Below are 8,645 nucleotides of genomic sequence, written 5' to 3'. Positions count from 1 at the left end.
CTGTACTCTGAAAGTGGCCTCACCATCTTGTACAACCTCAACATGACATCCCAACTCCTGTATTCAATACTCTGAACATTGAAGGCAACCATGCTAAATGCCTTCTTAACCTTGTTAACCGTCTTAATCTTGTCTCTCTGTGATACAACTTGCAAAGAATTATGTACCTGAATCCCTAGGTCTCTCTGTTTGAATACATTCCCCGAGGCTCTACTATTAACTGCATTAGGCCTGCCCTTATTCATTTTACCAGGATGTAATACCTCACGTTTATCCAAGTTAAACTTCATTAGCCATTCCTCAGCCCATTGGTTCAATTGATCACCATCTCTTTGGTGTCATCCATAAATTTAGTAATCATGTCTCCTAAACTTGCTTTCAAATCATTTGCATAAATGACTAACAGCAGTGGCCCCAACGCCGATCCCATGTTAACTGTTATGATCACTGGGGATATAATGACTGCTGTTAGTCGATATGTGCTGAGGGGCAGGGGATTATTCGTAAAATATCAGTTTTTCTTCCAAAACTAGTCAATAACCTTTACTGGAAAACACTGTGGATGTTAAACATGGACAAAGCAGGTACAGCTACTCATAACCAATTAATCAGCCACCACTCTGCATGTTAGTCTGATATAAAGATGATATTTAGGTAAGATTCAAGACTGCGGCTATTGCCTATACAATTACATCGCAGTTAAAATCAGAGCCTTCAGAAGGAAAGATGTAGGAAAATAAAATCTTCTGGTTACCAATCACAAGCTTGTAATTGTCAATTTTCTTGAACAGAACACTTAATGTTGTGTAAATGTCAGCAACCCGTGATTTTTAACTGCCTGTAAACGTTGACAGAATGAATTTTCTGCACAACTAACATTGTGACTTGGAAAGAGTCATAAACACCAGTTTTCAGTGACCAAAATCCATGCACCAAATTTGAAACTGAAGTTAGTAGCAACTGTTGTGTAGTCAGAAGCAAAAGCCAGAGGTGCAGGAGAGGAATCAGAGACGGGGTGTCAACCCTGTGCTCTAAGTTAAACTGAAAAACAAAAACCATAGAAAGTCTGTAAAGTTGCTGTCATTCTTGAATAAGTATTACTCATAAATAAAGTTTCCTGAGTTACTCCCCAGATGGATGAAAGGAGTTGAGTTTAGATTGTAACCTAAAACTTACAAACCGCCCATTTTGTTTCCTTCATGATGCTCCTTGAAACTACCTCTTTGATCATCTGTCCTGATATCTCATGAGGCAGATGTCAAATGTATTTTGCTAAAATGTCTGTGAAACACCGTGGGATATTTTACATTGGCAGTGCTATGTACACGCAAATTGATGCTGTTAGTAACAAGTTAAAATTATTAATTGCTTTGTTGGGTAGATAGGGAGAAGCTATTACTTTCGAAGGACAGTTCAAAACAAGGTGCATTTCTTGAAATTAAAACCAGATCAAGGACAATGACAAGAAGCACTTCTCCACAGAAAGCGGTGTAGCAGCCTCCTGGATGCTAAAACACAGATAGACTACAAATTTGGCCAAATAAGCAAGGGATGCTGGGTACATTGGCCAAGTAAAACTCTGAAATCACAAAACCCGCAGACCAGACACAGTGCAAACACAGCAGCCAGGTGCTAATGACATCAGTGTAATGTCAAAGGCAACAATTATTCTGGACAGACACCCCCACCAATATATCCACTAAACAAGAGAGAGCCCAGTTAGAAAGGTCTTGCTACACAAAGAAACTAACAGTAGCATGCCAGTTAACTGATTGACTGTTGTTTCAAACTATTAAGTGTATCTCCCTGATTGACCAGGACGACACAAAGTTCCAGAAAACCATCTGGAAGGTTTAAAAACAGGATTCACCTGCAGACTTCTCTCTTGGAACTGCTTTTGAAATCTCTGGAATTGTATGAGGCGTCTGAGGAAATCAGCATGGCAAGAGGCAGAGACCAGCTGACAATCCAGAGAGAGAGTGGAAGAAAGCAGCTTTGCGGACCCAGAGACAGAGCCACAGAGAGCGCGACTGCGGAAATTTACAAGAGACTCGGGAAGTATTGTAACATTAAGGGGGATTAGGGATAGCATGTTTAGTATTAAAGATTATTGTGATTTTGTTCCTAATATAATGGGACTGTTTTGTATTGGTCTGACTTGAGTTCATTATTGATTTGACTAAATTGGTACTCTGGGACACCTGAGCTAATTCATTCATAACATTCTGGTTGGAGTTGTCTGTAACTTGTTTAAAGAGGAAAGACAACAGTTGACATTTGGAACATTGCCTCCCCTCTAAAAACAATTGTTTGGCCAAACTAAAAATTCTACAGAAACTGCTTTTCTTTGTAGAAAAATATTTGGGGTGGCACAGTGACTCAATGATTAGCACAGCTGCCTCACAGCACCAGAGACCTTGGTTCTATTCCATCCTCAGGCGGCTGTGTAGAGTTTGCACATTCTCTCCATGTCTGCGTGGGTTTCCTCCAGGTGCTCCAGTTTCCTCTCACAGTCCAAAGGTATGCAGGTTAAATGGATTGGCCATGCTAAATTGCCCATAGTGTCCAGGGATGTGTCGGCTAGATGGATTAACCATGGGAAATGCACTGTTATGGGGATTGGGTGAGATGCTGTTTGGAGGAGTGGTGTGGACTTGATGGGCCAAATGGTTTACTTCCACACTGTAGTGATTCTATGATTCAATGATTTAAGAGTTATAGTATCAGGTAGGCAGATTTTAAGATTCAGATCAGCCATGGTCTGAACCTGTGGGATTGGATGGTTTACTTAGATGAAGACAATTATGAATAATAAACTGTTTTAGCTGAAGAACAGCAGATCTGGTCTTAAACAAAATGCCACTTAATAGCCCAAGACTAAAATAATCTGAATCACCACACCTAAATCAGCAAACAAAAGAGTGATATAACAAAACAAAAAATTGAGGACGCTGGAATATCTAAAACAGACAGAAATTGGAGAAGGGGCAGGGTTTGGCGAAACACAGCACTTCTGGCACCATCTGTAGAGTGAAAAAACAGGGTTAACATTTTGAATCCAGAAACTCTTCTTCAGAACAGCGGGTCACTGTCCAGGAAGCCCAACGTGGACTCCTGGTCTCAGGTGATTTCCAGTGCAGACTCCCAGCATCAAGGCCAAACCCAGCGTGGACTCCCTGCTTCAGAAGGACTGTAATGCTGAAATTTTATCTGCGTTTGTTTATTTTTCTCATTAATTCCTAAGATATTGTGTTTTGTTATCTTTGTACCTTCCCTTCTAAGGATTGTAATGCTTATCTTCAAACTTAATCTTTTTCATTTTTCTAATTTATACCCAAGATTTTGTAGGTAGGCATCTATGCACCTAAGATGGTACAGGTAATGGCAACTTTATACACTTTTTACTGTATTCGCGTATGCCCGTACATGGTTACATACGACGATATAACCAGTACCAACTCTTTTGTTACACTTCCTGATCCTCTGTCAATAGAGCATGCGTACTTAATCTTGTGACCTCACCGCTCCCGGGCGTTCCCCCACCTTGGTAAGGGCAGCGCATGCGCGGGGAGGGCTCAGGTGAGTTGTGTCTGCCCAATGCAGTGCACCTGAGATTGTTCTTTTAATCATGAGAATGGTAGCAAGAAAACACCTAATTTTTACTCATGTGACGCTTTATCTTTAAAATGTAAAATTAAAGCCAAAAATAGGAGTTTAACTCCTTTGCTATTAATATGAATTGGGGCTCTGAATGAGTTTACCTAGAAATTAGGTGTCTACCTGTCGCCAAGTGATCGGTCAGCTATAAAACGGGATAAACATAGAAAGTGCTGGGCGAACTGTCATAAACAGGACTCAGAAGGCGCCCTCATCTTTATTACCGTCTCAGGGATGTGTCTGCAAGTCCTATCTGAAACCTGACAGTAATCGACAGCAGCGCCTTCGTTCCTTCTCGGATTGAGAGTGGATTAAACGTTTAGAAGGTAGGTTGGTTCACACCCTGTGTTTCCTTTTGTGTTCATTTGTTACAACTATTACTCTCTCTTTTTTTCAAATGCAGAAACCCAACAAAATGCCCAAGGACTCCGCTCTTTCAGCACCCATATGAACAACTCAGTGAGCCTTTTTGATTGTGAAATGTCATGCATAAGAATCAGATCTCTGGGCACTGCAGTGAAGCTGCTGCTGGAAGAATTTATGTTTAGGGATTCAGACAGTGATCCCCCCCCCCCCCTTTTGTTTGCAATGCAAATAGGAACATCCAGTGTTTTGTGTTTTCTGTGTATACTTTAAACAAACCACCCTCCTCTTCTTCCTGCCTTAATACTAAAACCTAACCAATGTGAGACAGTATCAAAATGCAGTTACAGACAGCTATCTAATAAAGCTTGGAATGTTCAACATCTCTAAAACTGGTTGTTGGTCATTTCACAATTTAGGATCTTGCTGTGTGCAATTTGGCTAATATCTTACAACAGTAACTATACTTCAATCTAGTCAGAACTGCAGTGCTGGAACCAGAGATAACACATTGCGGAGCTGGAGGAACACAGCAGGCCAGGCAGCATTGGAGGAGCAGGAAAGTTGATGTTTTGGATCAACGTTCCTGCTCCTTTGATGCTTCTGGCCTGCTGTGTTCTTCCAGCTCCACACTGTGTTGTCTCTAACTCCAACATCTGCAGTTCTTGCTATCCCAGGGTAATGGCATGAACTTTTATTTCAGACTCAGCTAGTTGCAATCATCTATCATTCATTTCCCAAAGGGTGATGAAAGCAGATATAATAACTTTTGAAAACCAAAATAATCCTGAGCAACAGGGAAAGACGAGACAAGGCAAGCAGTGCTAACTAACAGCTAAATCAGAGAGCTGCTATAGGTACACTGGGGTGTATGCATCCCAATTTGTATGATTACAGATAAATAATTACTTTGCATCAGAATTTATGGAGGAATAGTGAGGTCAGCATGCCATTCATTCCAAGGATATTATTCTTCAATCATGAACTGGGGCTGAAAAATAACACAAGCAAGGGAACTGTAATCATTAAATAACATAAGCAAGAGGCCTGGCTTCAAGTCTCACCCACTCCCTAAGTGTGTAACATCATCTCTAAACAGGTTGATTAGAAACTATCTGTCGCAGCATTGATGGAAAATTATCTTCTACAACACTTACTTCAGGATTTTTGGGGAAGATTATCAATTTCTGTAGAATGGAACAGTACAATGTTTTATAATATGTAATGCACTCCATGGACAAAGGCATTATGCTGTGTGCTGAGTAAAATGTGACTTTCATCTCCTAAGAATGTACCTCACAATACTCTTGTATGGATATCACAGACTAGGTTTCCATTTCAACAACTCTAACCATTAGAAAGAACTAGACTGGCAAACATCATTATTGTGTGGACCTTGATACTGCCCAGTTGGACATTCTTTGGTAGGAGAGAATAAACTTTCCATTCATCTGAGCTTGATCAAAAAGGCTTTCAAGATGATGTCCAGGATGTCAAAAGGTCTTTACAGCTAGTTAAATATTTTTGATGTGAAGTCAATGCTGCAACAGAGGAAACAACAGACACCTTGCACACAGCAAACAGCAGAACAACAATGGCCAAATAATTTGTTGTAGTCATTTTGGTTCAGATCTAAATATTGGCGAGGACATTGCTGAGAATGCTCCTATACTTCTGCGAAGTTGCACTTTGGGATCTTTTGTAAATACTTGGAAAGGCAGATGGGGCATTGGTTTAGAATCTCATTTGAAAGATGGAACCTCTAACAATGTAGCACTTCTTCATACTGCACTAAAGTGCAAACCTCCAAAGTGTACTTTAGATTGGAGCCTTACTCCATGATTTTCTGATTCAGGCAAGAGTGCGACCACTGAAAAGGTAAAGAAAACATGCTGAGCTGAATTGCAATTCTCCCATTTACAACAGTAAATGGGGGCCAATTAATGACCTGCATAATACAATGTAATTTGTTGATGACATATTGACTTTTTCTTCTGCACAGTGAATCAGTCAGTAAAAGAAAATAAAAGCTACAGGTAAAACCCAGGGTTCTTGACCAAATCCAATTTTTTTTCAAGTCAATACACAAGGATATGCTAATTGGTGCTACAGGATAGTTTCTCATCCATGTGATCTGCCACAGTGACTTTATAAAGATTTATTTCTCCTGAACAATAGCAGTTTCCAAAGTACAGCTTTAGATTTACTTATTTTCACAATACCACAAGCTACGGCAGAAAAACTAAATAGCTTGAAGTATAACAGAAGGAACAGGAAAGCTTATGTTTTAGTTCAGGACCCTCCTTCAGAAAATCTTGTGTTCCTCCAGCTCCACACTGTTGTCTTGCCATTACTCTTGTGTTTTTACCAATTATTAGACCTTGGCTGTTGTGCCACTAGAAAAAAAGTTTAGTGCTATTTTATCACTTTCACTTCATCAATTTGAAGTCTCTTTTGATTATCTTTGACCTGGCAGCAGTGCAGGAAGGGAAATTGTAATTTCCTTAAATTGTCTGTGGAATCTACTGATTTTAAGAATGTTTGTTTGAAATGGGTTTTAAGAGTTTCCGTCAATTGTAATTTCCTTGGATGATAAGTTATGTGACTCAGTAATGCTTGATCTGCAAGAAGGTCCAACTAGAAGGGAAGCGAGGAGGGGGCTGTGTGATGGGCTGACACAAAGGATGATACAGAAAAGCAGGAGGGTGAAGGAGATTAGCACAAAGCTACTAGACACAAAAATAAAGCGGACAGTATAGGAAAAGGAGCACAATTATTACGAGGAACAGAAGCAAATTACTGTCAGAAAGGGCTCAGCTTTTCTACTTAACTGAAAAGAGACAAGTTCTTCCTGACTAAAAACAACTAAAATCTAGAAAACTGTCGTGGTAATTCTGACTCTAAAGAGCTGAGTTTTCCAAGCAGTATTCAGATTTTGAATCTAATTATTATTGATTAATCAGTTGAAAAGGAAAACTAAGCCATTAGGACTGTCATTACCTGAGGGAAAGGGGGTTCACAGAATTGTGTGTTGATTATAATTACACCTATGAAACAGAAGTTCACTTAGTTCAGTTGGCAAGAGAGCTGGTTTGCAATGCAACAGCAAGGATTAATTCCTGTGCTGGCTGAAGTCAACTTGAAGATTGTGCCTTCTCAATACTGGCCCATCGCCTCAAGCATCTTGACCATCAGGTGAAATCACCACCAGTCGTCCTTCTCTGAGACAAGTGCCCTATGATCCTCTGCAACGTGATCTGTGAAACTCTGAGGTGAAAGCTGATGTTGGATAGAGTTCCCAATTCCCATCCTGTGGGACTGAAACTGGTTTGAAAAGCAAGTCAGACGTGATTGACCTTTGTAAGTGTATAAAATCCATGATGGTAGACAGGCCCTTGGTTTTAGGTCTCATCGAAAAATAGAAGTTCCAATGTTATGAAGTCAGAATCTCTGCTTTGATTGTTTAAATCCTCGGAGTGGAATTTGAACTACAACTTTCTGATTCCTCGATTAAAAGTGCTGCCCACTGAGCCAAGGTACAATATTTTTACATTAACTGACTCTCAATTTCCTGGTAAGTTGCAATTGTTTATTGCTCAATAAACCCGAGGTGATTGCATCAGTTAATGATCTTGCAGCATGTTTTTGCATGTGAACAATTAAGCTGAGCAAACACCCCAGGTTTACAGCCGAACCTTGGAAAATATTGAAGCAGTGTAAATGTTATAACTAATTTTCTGGTTCAGGAAATGATTTCAAACTTGCCATTCTGACATGGGAAATATACATAAAAATACATGCTTTGAATTGAACATTTTGCTTCAGTTCAAGTCATTGAAATGATAGGAAGCCATGTTAGACCCAGTGTCACGCCCCTGTACATCCCAATCAATAACTAACTAAAACTGCTGCCACGTAGTCCCTTCTACATTTTATGTTGAGTAAGCATGTGAAGCGTGCTTTGAAGGGTTCTTCATAACTGTCTATGGCTTTCGATATCATTTGAAACTCTGAGCTGTTACAGCTCCACCATAACTTGGCGAGGACACTCTCTCATCAAGTCACCCAACACTGAAGTTAACACCCACAAGAATATGGTGCTGTTCTTGGTGTGCAACCTCCTACAGTCCCAAATAATTGAGATATTTGAGCTCCTGCAGCTTTGGGCTTTGGCATGAAGTGCAACTATGGTGTAGTGGTAGTGTCCTGACCTGAGTCTGGAGGCCTAGGTTCAAAACCCATCTGCCCCAGAGGTGTGTACTGATATCTCTGAACAGGTTGGTTGGGAAATATCTAACAATAGGAAGCATTACAGTTCTGTTCAATAGTGTTGCCACATCTACCTTGTCTAATGATGATTAAAGTTGAAATTCAACTCAAGCTAGGTTGTTATACTTTTCTAATATGTATGACTCACTGCCACATGGAGCAATGGGATGTACACTGTGTATTTTCATTTTTACAAGTATAAACTAAAGATTAAAGTTTGTTCTTTGAGGTGAATTCCAAAAATGAATCATTATAGCACCAAACGAAATTCTCTGCTCCAAGTGAGCATTCTGGAAGTAACCAGCCATCCTCAATAAACTTGAACTCATTGAGAGCTTTACTTTTCGCATTCTGGC

At 40.0% G+C, this 8,645-nt stretch overlaps 1 protein-coding gene across 4 annotated transcripts in view; it reads left to right on the top strand.

Annotated features, from left to right (window-relative positions):
- Window positions 1-2,075: 2,075 nt before the first annotated feature.
- The window catches only part of tmem184a (transmembrane protein 184a), a 59,420-nt gene continuing 52,850 nt past the window's right edge, over window positions 2,076-8,645 (top strand). For 2 of the 4 annotated variants that reach the window (XM_059653943.1, XM_059653940.1), the window contains exon 1: window positions 3,580-3,983. The gene's annotated coding sequence lies outside the window, so the exon portion shown is untranslated. Of the gene's footprint in view, window positions 3,193-3,279; window positions 3,379-3,579; window positions 3,984-8,645 lie in introns of those variants that run through there. The other 2 variants (XM_059653941.1, XM_059653942.1) reach the window with 2 other exon arrangements.

This window comes from Stegostoma tigrinum, chromosome 23 (assembly GCF_030684315.1).
Source record: "Stegostoma tigrinum isolate sSteTig4 chromosome 23, sSteTig4.hap1, whole genome shotgun sequence".
NCBI classification, from domain to species: domain Eukaryota; kingdom Metazoa; phylum Chordata; class Chondrichthyes; order Orectolobiformes; family Stegostomatidae; genus Stegostoma; species Stegostoma tigrinum.
This window is presented reverse-complemented; position numbering and strand designations above follow the sequence as displayed.